Here is a 14,792-nt window from a genome sequence, read left to right as displayed (position 1 = left end):
GAGCAATGGCAGGATGCTTGTTGGAAATGCAGAACCTCAGCTCCCACCACAACCTCTAAACAAGAACTGGCATTGCAACAAGGTCACTGGGCAATGCACATGCACATTAATGCTTGAAAGGAGCTGAGCTTGTCCAGACTGAGAGCTAGGGACTAGTGTTGGGACTAGTGGGGAAAATAACCTGAGAAGCAGTGAGAAGTAAGACTCCAGGGTTTTATAAAGGAGTGTAAGGGAGGAAAATAATTTTCCCTCTATTCTTTTAAGTTCTTAGCTGAGAACCTTGTAATAAAAGACAGATTAACAAGAGAAAAAAAACACAAGTTTATTAACATGTAAACCTCATATATACATGGGAGATAGGAAAAAATGAGTAACTCTCCAAAGTGGCTTAGAATTCAAGCTCAAATACCATCTTGAAGAGGAAAGAGGAAAGGGGAGGGAGGATAGAGGCCTCTTAGGGGAGAGTAAATTTTTAGATGGCCTTTAGGAGAATAGATGAGAAGTGTGATAGTTTGTGAGAAAGTTTGTCTGGGTGCGGTGTTGACTTCTCATCTCCTCTTGTGTGTTAGAAGTCAATCTTCCTTGGTTGATGAAACTCTTGGGGAGGGGACTAATGACAACTGAGTCCCTGTGGAGGATCTATCTAGAGGCAGATAAGGGGAGTTCAGAGAAAGCGTTTTCTTGCCTTAGATATTTTTCAAGTGCATATAAGCTCAAAATAATCAATAAGCAGGGTGGCATGTCCTCAACTCCTACAATCTTTCTGTCACCTTTCATGAGGAGACTGACGCTCAACAAGGCTAAATGATTTGCTAAATATTACACAGAGACTAAGCAGGAATTAGAACCAAGGCTTCTTATTACCTTCCTACATCAAAGCCAGGGAAACAACTTTTCAGGCTGTACCACTACAGCTCAACGCTTCAGGCCAGATTTACCAAGAATGACAGAAGTAGGAATGGATAGGAGGGATGGATGGGAGCAACTTAAGATTTGTAGAATTTACTAGAAAATAAACTCTTCATCCGTGTTCAGGCAGACAGGCATAGATCAGAAATGAATAAAATATTTCATATTTAAGAATTATCCTAGAAAATTCATTATTATTATTTGAAGGAGAAAAATAAATCAATAGGCTAAGATCATCTTGAGATAAATCATACTCCAAAGTTGCAGATCCAAGTAGAGATTTCAGACGATCTATTTCTCCTTCAAACTGAAGAGATTCAATATTAAGGACCACCTAAATACAAAGAAATTTTGTGTCTTGAAATGTGAAGCAGAAAGCAGTACTACTGAAAAAACAAAGGCAGCGGCAATGCCCAGGCAGCCTGGTTCCCAAAGGCTCTGGCCATACTGGGCCTCTTCACAACCATCGCCAATGGGCCCAAGAAGACAGTCAAGTCAGCAGAAGGGGTAGTAAAGGGAGAACCCTTGGGGAGATGGGCCAAAAAAGCAGCAGTAAAAGATAAGTTTTCAGACACAAAGTGCAAACTAAGGGGAAAGAGGGAGCAAAAGGAAAAGAGCCAGCAGTGGCTAACCAAGAAACTTTGTAAGATGGGCCTGCAAGGAAACAATCACTAAACCTAAGGAGAAACCAGCCTCTGATGAAGCAGGAGGGAGAGAAGCCACATCTATTTCCCACTGTGTTATCCGTGCTGTCTGTACCTCCCTTCTTGTGCAATCCAAAGCAGTATTTTTATCACGTGTTTTGTAAATACAAGTTTTTAATAGCTGTAGAAAGGCATTTTTAAGAAGAGTGAATTCCACCTCATCTCATTTTTTAAAACGTGTTTTTTAAAACATAGTATAAATTCTTTAAGAAATGAAATCTCATACTGATGTGTTTTTTAGTGCTTGTGCATCCAAAAAATATGAGGATCTCGAATTAATGGAGATTTTTTCTCGTGTGTCAACTTAACATTTCAGTGTTCAATGACTAAAGAAACAAAGCTGGAAAATCAGTGTTTGACAGGAGGGAGCACTATAGACATGGAAAAGCAGGCATAAATTTCATCCCACATACAACTTGGGGCTGTGAACTTTGTGAAATTAGCACGCACGTCCATTTCTGGCATGTTACATGTGAGTTAACGTTTCTCATATTCCAAACAAACAATGAGAAACATGGACATTTCCAGTTAAGAGAATTAAATTTCTAGGGAATGACCTTTCCAGGCTAGTGAACATAAAATATCGAGGTCTTTCAAGAAACAAATAGTTGGCACCTAGGGAAATTGGAGTATTTCAAAATACGCCTTGCAGAGCTAAATGACCTTTACTTTTTCTCACTAAATATAAAATGCTCACCTGCGTCCAGATTACACATTTATTGAGAGAGTTTGATTTGAGGTGTTCAAGCATTTAGACTTAGGGTGTTTGACTTGCCAAAACTCAACATTTAAATGAAGGAGAGTTTGCCTGGGAAGATTTTTATCTACACAGCTAATGTCCTAAAAGCAAAGCAAGTAGAAATTCACGGTTATCGAATACATTTATATAAAACACACAGCAACCACTACCTTCACTTCCAAACAATCTGCAAAGGGTGTAGTTTTCCCTATTCCCCAGCTTGACCAAGGTCTTAGGGGTTCTATCAGGCTCAGGAGCTATGGTGGAGTTTCTGTCGTGTTGACACCACATTTTGATAATCAGGTAAATAGAGGTACTTCTCTAGTGCATCTATCCTTGGGTTGTGGACTGTTTTTCAAGCATTTACTCTCCAATGTCATAAAATTATTATTCCTCATTTCTATGCTAAAGATAAATAATGCCAGCTCAATAACTTGAAAGAATTTTTTTTAATTTCTTTAAAAAATTATTACAAAATCCGCATTTCTCTCTTGCCCTCTTGGAAATAAACCCCATTAGAATTTGAGTAGCTCTCCTATTATCCAGGGTCTTTCTTTCTCTCAAGTTTTGTTTCAAAGCTGTTTTGGTACAGATCGTTAGCAGAAATTCCCATATTATTTACATCACTGGAAGTTTCTCATCTTAAATTCTTTTCAACTGATGCTTCTTTTATCATATTCAAAGCATGGTTATCAATGTGAAAAAAATAAATATAAAAATAGTAGCAGTGGCAACTCTTAGAAAAGAGTAGATAATGGAGTGGAAGCAATTTTAGTGGTAGCTGGACAGGCTGACGTGTTCAATTCCAACTCCTTTCAGGTGGATGACAGGGGCTCATTGGTATTTCACATATATGTTGTCACTTTTCAAGTGGGCTTGATTATCTGCTGGAAACGAGTGATGCTACTTCTCAAAGAGCTCTAAGCAACTAAGACTATTAGAGGAAAAGTGAAAATATTTGCATATTCTTATAGTTTCATTTAAAAAATGTATAAGTGAATGCAAGGACCTGGTCTTCAAAGTGCTGCTATTAAATCTGCATGCTTTTTAAAATAGAAAACTAAGTATAATCTGTTATATTTTCTGATTTGCTGCAACAGCAATGGCATCCTTGGTGGAGGCAAAAAGATGAATCACAGCACAAGGTAGCAACAAGGCCAGCTGGCTTAAGAGCTATCAGGAAAATGTTGAGGGAATGTGTTTCCAGTCCCCCAAGAACCTCAAGCTCTTAGCACAAAACTGATGCCGCTCTGGAGCTACTATCTGTGGTTGAGGATGAAGTAATGCAAATGAGGAAAATATATCTCTATGGCTTCATAATCTATGTCTGCTCAACAGACTCCTGTGATAAAGACCATTTTATATGGAAGAGCATCTGGGCCTCAGATCTCAAATCAACTTTCTCTTGCCTTTTATTCCATCCCTTGCTCACATCTCTAGTAAGGGAAAAACCTCAGCATCAGTGTTACTAGGGTAAAATGTTGCCAGTGAGGATGAAGAAGTTCTCTGTAATAGAGAAATTCTCCAGATCTCATCTTATGTCAAAGCATTGTCCCTATGGGAAGGGAGATCAAAGTCAACCCCTTAGCAACACTTGCACACAGAGTTCCGAGAGCTGAACTAGTAAAACTGGTCCCCTGTAGGGTTTTATGTTGTCTTAAATGGCTCTGAGTTTGTCCACAAAGATCCCCCAAAGCTAGACATGTAAATTGTGGCAAACTAAAACATTCTTTCATAGTCCCTTAAAAAATGTACATACTGATTGAGTCCAAAATTCTACTTCTAGAAATTTTTCCTAAGAAAATAATAGATGATGTACATGAAAGGCCAGAACAATATAAATGTCATCAATAAAAAATTTGGTTAAAGATATAGTACTTCCAGGGGCCAGCCCGGTGGTGCAGTGGTTAAGTTCAGCGTGCTCCACTTCAGTGGCCCAGGTTTGTGTGTTCGGATCCCAGTGTGGATCTACACCACGGGTCGTCCATGCTGTGGCAGTGACCCACATATAAAGTAGAGGAAGACTGGCACAGATGTTAGCTCAGGGCTGATCTTCCCCAGCAAAAAATAAAATAAAATAAACTTGTACTTCCAGAGAATAGAAGAATAGGCAACTATTACAAACAAATCTGTAAAAGAATACTTATGGATCTGGATATTTTACTTATGAATCTGCATATTGGGATATGTTTTAAGGGGGACAAGGAAGTTAGTAAAACATGTACAGCAAATTATGCCATATTTTCAAAACACTCTTTGTGGATTTAAGGATATGTATATGAGATGATATCATATGATTATTTTTTATTTTTATTCTATGCTTCTGTATTTTATCCAATAAATATATATTATTTGTAAAGTAAAAATGAAAGTAATTTCAAAAGCAATTTGCCCAAGATAGCTAAAGTATTGAGTTTTTCCTTCTGACTTTCTAGGGCATCCCCATCATGCCTGGAAAGAACCACCTGACTGACTCCTCCTTGTTTAAGGGCTTCTATATAAAGTTGGCCTTCTGGCCTCATCCACTCACTGGGGAAGAGGCAAAGCAGCTGCCCTCAGCACCTTCCTCTAGTTTCCTGTCTCCCAGCCGCAAGAGAAAGATTTCTTCATGTCAGACCTGCATGTTTTAGAACATTGAAGGATAAACCTCACTACCATCTCCTTCAAGCCTTGGGCTGAGGGGAGGCAATCATTGAGTTGCATTCCCATCCTCCTCCCAAACATGCCAACGTGGATGTGAGGAAGAGTTAGCATATGAGGTCTGGTTGCTCAAACCTTGCATGTTTCCAGGGGAGCCTGGAGCCGTGATTGACCCTTGGCTTAATCCCCAGGAATGCGGCCCTCAGCATGCTTTACATGTTACTAATTGATCATGTTGTTATATACACCTGGAGCAATGGGGCATGCTGTACCAGCTTGTCAGGACTTGTCAGAATTGATTTACGCAAACATGAAGATTGGTGATGTTCCTGGTTTCACTGCTGGGATTCCGAATCCCAGTAACCATGGGTGGTTGCATAGCAGGATGTGCGTACACAGTCAGGCCTCCATGAAAACCTTGGATCCTGAGATTCGAGCAGGCTTCTCTGGGTGGAGATACTTGGCATGCATCTCTACAGTTCTCAGCTAGAGAAAAAAGTGTGTCTTAGGTGATTGAAGAAGGGAAGGACCAGGAAGCCTGTGCCTGACTTCTCTGGACTCCTTCCAGTGCGTATCTTCTTCCTGTTGCTCCTGCTCCTTTTGCTATAACAAGACTTAGCTGTGAATATAACCTGCTATTGAGTCTTGTGAGTTCTAGTGAATCAGAAAATTTCAGTGTGGTAGTCAGACCCCCGAAGCATAAGCTCTCCATTCAACCCACAACTCCCAAGCTACACCATCTGTGTTGCCATTTTTGTCCCCTATCAGGAAGGGAACAAAATTTGACCAGAGTTCATCTATTTAACAATCTTCCTGAGCAACTGACTTTAAGATGCTCACCTCAATGGCCTTCTCTTTTTGTCTTGTGAGGAGTTTGCACTCCTGCACCCCCTGATGAGGACCTTACTGAGACACTTGTGAAGCAAGATGCTAAAACTGTAAACTAGAGAGCAGTATAAACAGTGGTGAGATTTCCGTCCTGAATGAAGGAGGAAATGCCAGACAGCAGCCCAGGCAGGAGGCTGTGAATATGGTGGCTGCAGGGAAAGCCAGCAGAAAGAAGCCAAAGTGCCTAGGCTCCTAGCAGCTGCTTTGTTTTTTTTTTTGTTCTTTGGTGTCAATTGATTTCAGGCAGTTATTTAAGAGCAACAGGTACTGACGTTCACTGTCACTCATCCAATGGCTTTTTGTATCTTAAGGGTCATTAATTCCCTCCTCAGACTTTTGTCTCTGGATGTCTACACTCTGTTCCTTCAACTTTTCCTCCTAGAAAATAAGTTTTAGATCATTAATCATTTGTTGACCATCCCTGAGATGTTTTGAAATTTTATATACTACGCTTCAGGTATGATGCTCTATTGGTAACTTAACATTTTAGCTACTGCTATGGACCTATCTACTGGAAGATCAACAATTTCCATTTATATGTGTCTCTCTTTTGCACACAGGCCATTCTCATGTCCCATATCTAGGACCATACCTCTAGTTGAGAGAAGAGACATATTTTCCCAAGTATGTAGATTCGATTTCTGGGAGTTTCCTGAAATGAGACAATGGGGGTGGGCAACTGCATAGTATAGTTTTGTTTTTTGGACACTTGGAATTTGAAATCTACGAATAAGGTTAGAATAATGGGCTTTCACTACCAAAATGGTTAATTTGATTAATAATCATTATTCTTAAATAAATTTAATACTTTGTGAGGAAACTAAAATTAAAAAAAGAAAACAAAATACTCTGACATGTTTGAAAAAGAATGTCTTCAATCACTTCAGTTCATTTGGAACTATTTTATTTTAATTGACTTCAAAATTTTCAGGTCACATCATCTTTATTACGAGAAACTTTAAATTTTCTCCATTTTCTTCCTCTGATTGCTATCAGACCTATGTTCCAATATTTCCTCTTCTTCCTTCACCTTAAAAGTCAAGCTGAGCGTCTGACTGGGCAGGAAACGGCAGAGCATCTGATCCGGACTTTGTTATCTGTTTTTTGACAACGTCAGGACCATTACCAAATTTAGTTAGAATTCCAGTTCAATCCAGATCAATGTGAAAATCTCTTTTGCAATGTCCTTTCTATTCTGAAAGGAAGATATCAAGATATTTTTCATTATATAATTCTTCAGCCCATACAATCTGTGAATTAGGTCATACAACTAGATAGTATTGAAATAGAAAACTATATTTTTCACACAATAGTAAAGTTGACCTGAGTCCTGGAGTATTAAGCGCCTTCAGGATGATCGCTACTTGATCTGTCACTCACTGAGAGCTGGGGGATCTAGCATATAACAAGAGGGAGCCAATCACTTTTCTAGAATGTTAAGCAATTATCTTCTTATTGTCAACAGCAAAATGCTTTTAAAAAATTGTCCTACAAAATAGCACATTGTATCTAACCCATTTGATATGAAAATGCTCTTTTTCCAGAATCACAATGGCAATAAATACAATAATTTTACTATTAATATAAAGGGATTTTTTTAAAGTTTTAAATTTGTTTTTAAAATAACATAAGTACGGGTTCTCTCCCTCCTCCCCCGATACCTTTTTCTCACTCCTAAACCTAAGGGGGACAGGTGGTTGCCAAACCCTGAGAGTCTGGAAAGCAGACTGAGCCAAGGTAGAGTAAGTGTGAGCCGACAGGGCCTGGAGAGGCGAAAGTGCAGCAGCTTGACACGTGCTAGCTCCTGGCAGTCCTGCAAACGCACAGTGTGCAAGACAGAAGAGAGGCAGGATCCAACCTGAGGAGTGGAACGAAGCCCAACAAAGCCCTACTGAAGAGCGTGGATAAGAGAACAGGTCCATCTAGAGAGACAGTACAGCCAAGACCCAGGTGGACCGTGATCTCCTAGCCATGTGAGTTTTTTTAAGTAACTTAGTTCTACTACACTTCAGGTACTTTAACCGAGAAGAAGGAAGCATGACAGCATGTAATATAATATTTCACAAATGCTGTCTTGACTCAGTTTTGAGATCATAGCTAAAACCTCTCAATACTCCTTCATGGGAAGTTTGCTAAGCCCACACTCCAAACCTTTCCCTTATTGGGCATTAACGCTCCTGGACTGCAACACACACACCCAAATGCAGGAGGCCCAGATGCCAAACATCTAGAATGGCCTCTTTTTCCTTAGGCCAGAAGAATTATTCAAAATACTTAATTTGTAGGAAGCCCATGAAACCTAGCTAATTCCCCCTGATTTGCCATACATAATCTGCCTCCTATAGTTGCAGCTTGCAGATGCCCTTTTCTCCAGGTGCAACCCACTGCGTGGCCCTGCATGGCAGCCTTCTCACTCACCGACAGAGCTGTAAGTAATAAAGAATTCTGCCTTTCTTCTCTCTAGGGCTCATTTATTATGTCCCATCGTCATCAGAGCCTAACAAACATTAAAATATAGCTCTTAATTTATAAAGATTGAGTGACATAATGCATATGATTGCTTAGCACACTGCCCATTACAGAATTGATTTTTCCCCACCCCCAAAATTTCTTTGATTCAGTGAGAAATTCTTCAGATCACAAAATAGGAGACCTCCATGGTACCATGGGGAGCAGAACTAGAAAAAAACAAGAAAATCTTTGCTTTTAAAGTCACTATTTAGAAAAACATTGATTAGATAGAACCAACGCTTCATAATCCTCCTCCTTCACCAATCCCACTTTTCAATCCATACAACTCCTCTGACTTAGGGAAGAATAATGAAGAGGAAGAGGAAAATGACAGATTCTGGTGGGTGCCCATAAATAGAATCTTTTGTTTTTATGATTTTGTTCTGTACCCTCCCTTAGGTCAAGTTTGGGAAAGCCAGTGATTCCCCACTTTCTGCTGGAAGCGTGATAAATGGGTTTACAGAATTTACTTGCCCCGGGACTGGGAGTAACAGGGTAGATGTGTCGGCATGGGCAGCCTCGGGTTGTAGGACCAAGTTTCCAAGACCTCAAAGTAGTGTGAGCAAGCAAATTTTACTGTTTTCTCTGTGTAGATCCAAGGGTTTGCAGAAAAGTCTGAGGACCGTGGTCACATATATGACAATAGAATATGCATTAAGCCAAAAGGTTGGTTGCCAGATAGGAATGTACATCTCAGTGGAAGACAGAGTAGAAGAATGATCATTACCAACAATCAAAGCTGTAGTGTATATCCTAACAGGTGTCAACCTCAGATATTGGCCAAGGACTAGACAGTTTCCTTCATTGTCGTATTGCTACATGAGCCACGTGTCAGAAAAAATTATGTTCAGTCAATATCTTATGTGCTCCCACAGCTCCCTTGAACCTTGGCAGGACCAGGTGACTAGTTTTAATAATGGACCGTGAACAGAAGCAATATGTCACTTCTGCTCTGTGGCAGTGAAAAGCTCCCGTTTGATCCTCCAGCATTATTCTCTGTGTTGTGGAGACCATGGAGGTAATAGGTTGAGATAGATGAACCACAAGCTGAAGCTAGTCTGGTCTCTTAAGGCATCATTTGGAAGAAAGCTGTCAGATACACAGCAGAAATAAGCTTTTATATGATAAGCCAATGATATTTCAGGGTCAATTTATCATTGCTGCAGAATCATGCAAATTCTTATTCATATAGACCAAAGAATTTATATGTGACTCCTGAGAGGAAGTGATGGGGGAAAACCTTAAATTTGCCTGAGTATATTCTGAATTAATTCTGAAAAATCCTTATTTGATCAGTTTATGTTTTCTACTTCTGGATAAACTAGAGATTTGGAAAAGACACTAAGTTTTGTAACAAAAACAATTTATTTTGCAACAAAAAAGGAACATCTGAGTTTAAATATTTGAGGAAAAACCACACTTGCTACCTCATTATTAATATGATAAGATACATACACTATAACATAAACTATTTTGATGTCAAGTGGATTTATGTTCCAGCTATGCCACTTTTTGCATGGCCTTAGACATGCTTTTTAACCTTTTTAAAATTTTACTTTCCTCATTTATGAAAAGAGGAGAATAATAGTACCTAACTTATTGGGTTGTGTTGAGCATTAAATGAGACAATGAGCAGAAATTTCTTAACAGAGGCCCAGGCATGTGGGAGACAATCAGTCAATGTCTATTATGATTTTAATGTTGTTGTTGTAATGGCTGGAAATCCACACAAATATAATAACTTTACACTGAGTAAAAGCAAGATGATTCAATAAATCCCTGTAATGCATGGAAGATGATGTAAGAAAAAGTCTAAGAAAACTGGGCTGAGATTAAGGTTTTATCTTCAGGATATTTTATGATATGTATAGATGCCTCTTGCAATAAGAATCTATTGCAGCTAACAGTGGGCAGCTAATAGAATATGTCTTTAAAGCTTGGAATCTTTGTTTACTTTTGTTTCTAAAAGAAGCAGAAAAGTTGGATGATATTATTTTGTAGAACACTCTACTTATTTTGGAAATATAAGTAAGTAGAAATAGCTTTGCAAGATGGGTATTTTTGTTTTAAAAATCTATGGGTAACTTGCAAGAAGCCAGCCCTTGTGATCTACTGGTTAAGATTCATCGCTCTCAGCTACACGGCCCGGGTTCAGGGGAGCTCATCACCCGTCTGTCGGTTATCATTCTGTGGCAGCTGTGTTGCTGTGATACTCAAAGCTCTTCCACTGAGATTTCAAATTCCAGCAGGGCCATCCATGGTAGACAGGTTTCAGCGGAGCTTCTGGACTAAGACAGACCCGGAAGAAATACCTGGCCACCCACTTCTGAGAAAAATTGGGCATGACAACCGTATGAATAGCAGCAGAGCATTGTCTGATAGAGCGCCAGGAGGTGAGAGGATGGCGCAAAAAGAATGGGCAGGGTTCTGCTGTGCTGTACACAGGGCCACGAGGAGTGGGAATCGACTCCACCACACTAACAACAAAAAACTTGCAAGAGCAGGTATTTCAATATTCACATGTCTCACGCGTACCATTTGGTTTACAGTCTCCTGATTGCTATCTTGTGGTGAATTGTTCTGTTTACAGCTTTAAAATTGCTGTCTGGTGACAGTCTTCTGTTTCTAATCTTAAGATGGCTGTCTAGCGGCTTTGCTCCCCATGGTTTATCATGCAGCTTGATAATACTGTGAAGGGAAATACAATTAGCTAGCGAAGCACCTGCTCAGTTTATAGTTTTATGATTGCAACTTGTAGTATGATATACATCTTGGGGCTTGTGGTGAAATCATTTGAAAAGACAGATTCTGTATAAAATTCTGCAATATGTGAATATATCTTTAAAGATTTATGTAACATATTGTCTCTATATATTCTGTGTATATCTTTTTCTATCTACCTGTATCTATTTATATGTATCTATAGCTATATATCTCTTCTAATAAGGCCTATAAAGTTAAACAATTATAAATTCACGAATCTTGTAGGGTAAAGTAGAAGCAAATAACTAAAGTCTGAATTTTGACATTCATTTTTTGCCTCTAACCTTTTATTCCCTTATATATCTCATAGCTTCCTTATAATATTTTTCCTCTTATCATCATCATTTTTATTGACATTGTATCAAGATTAGTTTCTATGCTGTGAGTATTTCAGAAGAGATTTCCTGTGGCCATTTAGCATGTAGTAAACCCTAGAAGATTTACCAGTGTATTTATAAATTAGATACTTTATGTGAGGTTTTACTTCTATTAACAACAATTCATGTAATAACACCACTAGAGATAAATTTACTTATAGGCCATATTCTCTGATGTGTGTAGGGGACAAGTGGTGCCTTTCTCAAGCAGATTTATAAGACCCCAAGAAAGGGACACAACTAGTAACCTCTTCACGTGGTCACTTACAACATCTTTTTACTTGTGATTATGGGGCATTTACCTTTCTTGAACGAAAGGAGCCCGATTTTCTGTCCTAGATGAGTTGCTTCTGGGTAGCTTGAGGAAACGGGGTGAAATTTTCAGCTGTATCAGAAGAACAGTTGTCACGGGACTAACGAAGACCACTAGTGGTCTTGAATTCAGTCAACGTTGTCAGCATAAAGTATGTTCCTAACAGAATGAGGCTCCTTTTCAGCAGATTGGGAAAGACGAGCGGTTAAGTAGGACGAAAGAAAGATATTTAAGTGGGAAGATGGAGCTTTGAGGGTGAGTGCCATCACTTAGTAATGTTCACGTGACTCTAGATTTGTTTTTCAGTCTTATTTTCCTTATCTAATGACCAGGACTATTCCAATAATACTTATTCCAAACAAGTGTAGTGAGCCGAATGAACCAACGTAGGTAGAATAAGTTTATACATGGGGAAGTGCTACGTAATTATTAAGTATTACAACTGCTGTGAAATAAAGTGGTGTCTCTGGAAATGTCAACAGTATCCTAAAGCGTTAGGAACACAAGTTGTTTCTCTTCTTCAGTCTGTCAACCGCTTAAAATGGATAGTGTCCTGATGTATCTCACCCTGAACACTGGGAAATGTGTGCATGTCCGTGCAAACAGCAGGAGCTGCAATCAACAGGATCTTTAAAGTCCCATAACTGAACCAATTTAAGAGAACTTTCTCCACTATACTATGCTGAAAATATATTTCCTGTCCACTGACCCAGATGATGTCAGATGTAATCAAATAATCATAGCCGTTTGAAAGAATAATAGAATCAGGAATGAGCAGGTATTGGGGGTCTTGAAGGGCTTACATTTTAGAGGCATGAAGAAAGAATAAACGGTATTTAAAATAGAAAATTTAGAATGAGAAAGTGTTGAGAGAGGATCTTGCTCACATGATCAATGTCTCTGAAATCAGTCTCACACATTTCCATGGGGTCATCTCAAGTCACTCGTCAGTTGGTTGACTGTTTATGGCCCCAATCCCCCTCTCTCACTTCAAGTACGGTACTAACATTTGACATTCTTTATAACAAAAGATTTGCCAGAACTATCTTTGCAAACTGTAATGAGGGTAGAAAAAAATCATAAAAATATTAATGTTATTTGGCTACAACCTATGAATTATTTCATAATTTTTTTATTCCCAAAGAAACAAACCAACTACAGTTAATTAAGCATAGTCTGCACAGATTAGTAAGTCTGTACACATCAATAGGCATATGTGCTTGATGGTAAAAACATATGGAATGTATCCCATTTCAAACAACTGAAGGGTTCTGAGGAGTAATTAATGAGATTCATAGATAGAAAAAATAAGCCCATTTTCATATCTTCAGATTATTAAATCTAGAACAAATCTTTCCTTTCCCGATTGGTTTTTCTCATAACAAATTTCTGACACAGAAGAGAACATTTGTTTCATATTTTATTGAATTTCATTTATATTAAATTAAAAATATATTTCTGACAGATTCATGTAACAAAAAGGCAGAACAGTTTTCAAATTGTTCAGCTGGGATGATCAGTATGGAATGAGGCAAAGCAGGCCGCGTTCTCTAACCGCCTTGTACAGGTACAATTCTTTCCCAAGAGCCAAGAGAGCATCCTTGAGAACTAACAGAAAAGCCCAATTACAGAAATTGAAAATACTCTTTCTCCCTCATTCTCAAATAACAACAGAAATTGAGGGGCGGAAAGGAGAATGGGGTGAAAGGTTGGAGGAGAAGAAAGAATAAGGGAAATTATACTAAAAATATACCTAACATTAAAAAAGTTAGTATGTGTTAAGTGCATAATCCTTCATAGATAAAATAGAAAAAAATCAAAATAACATTACATCACACACAATTGGCATATCCTATTGTGTAAGCGAGTGCAGAGGGTGAACACGTCACAATAGTGCTGAACACAGAATCACAATTCGTGTCAAAATAACTTTCAACCAAAAAGAAACAATCACAAGCCAATTACTTATATACAAATCAACCCTAAAGACAATTATGTTCCAAATAAAGATGTCCACGAAAAGAAAATCAAAACATTATCCTTATTTACAAATGCAACTAGCCATGTCTTTAACAAGCTATAAAAATACTATTCACATTTTCAAACATACAGTAGTATTTTTTTGTTTATTTCAAAAAGGCAGCTAACTTTGAACACTGGGATTTAAATGAAACATAGATGGCTTACCAGCTAGGTATTTTTGCACCCCTGTCCTTTGAAGATACTTCATAAGAGAAAGGGCTCATTTTCTGTTTACAAGTTAAGAACATAAGGGAATGAATACAAATGCATATAATACCTTAAGCCTCTACCTTTTTGGTCAAGTGTCTCCCTTTATCACCTGTACTGATCTTAGTCAACTCCTTTGACGCGTGTATGAGATAGTGTTTGAGAGAAGATTTAACATGACTTATTTTATTGTGCTATGAATTGTCTTGCAGATTGATCTCATTTTCATTTGATCTTGTTATAATGGTGCTCAAGAAAGAGATGAACCATTAGTCACACCATGTGAAAATGCAGTTTCGACATGTAGCGATGCAAGTCCCTGGTGCTCACAACATGAGATGGAGACACACCAGTCAGTGAGGTGTGCATTCAAAGTTAGCTGCCCTCGCACAGCTGCTCAGTTTAATAATCGACCCATTAACAGCAGTACCAATTTATGCTACATATTTCAAAGTACCTTACTTTAAAAGAACAGCTGACATATCTACATTTAGAAAATAACTTTCATAGTTGATTACTGGAGTAATCCCAAAAGAGTTCTTGGAGCGCTATGGTGTAGTCCTGTCACTCCCCCTCCCAGCCCCTGAGACATCCAGAAATATGCAGGAAAATGACTCTCACATTAGGGAAAAGGTACAACCTTCCATTAACCAAAAAATCTGGAAATGATACTCAAAAACCAGGTTATGTCAATACATAGGACGTATGATTTGCTTTCC

Source organism: Equus quagga, chromosome 17 (assembly GCF_021613505.1).
Source record: "Equus quagga isolate Etosha38 chromosome 17, UCLA_HA_Equagga_1.0, whole genome shotgun sequence".
In the NCBI taxonomy this organism is placed as follows: domain Eukaryota; kingdom Metazoa; phylum Chordata; class Mammalia; order Perissodactyla; family Equidae; genus Equus; species Equus quagga.
The sequence above is the reverse complement of the archived record's forward strand: the minus strand, read 5'-3'. Positions refer to the sequence as shown.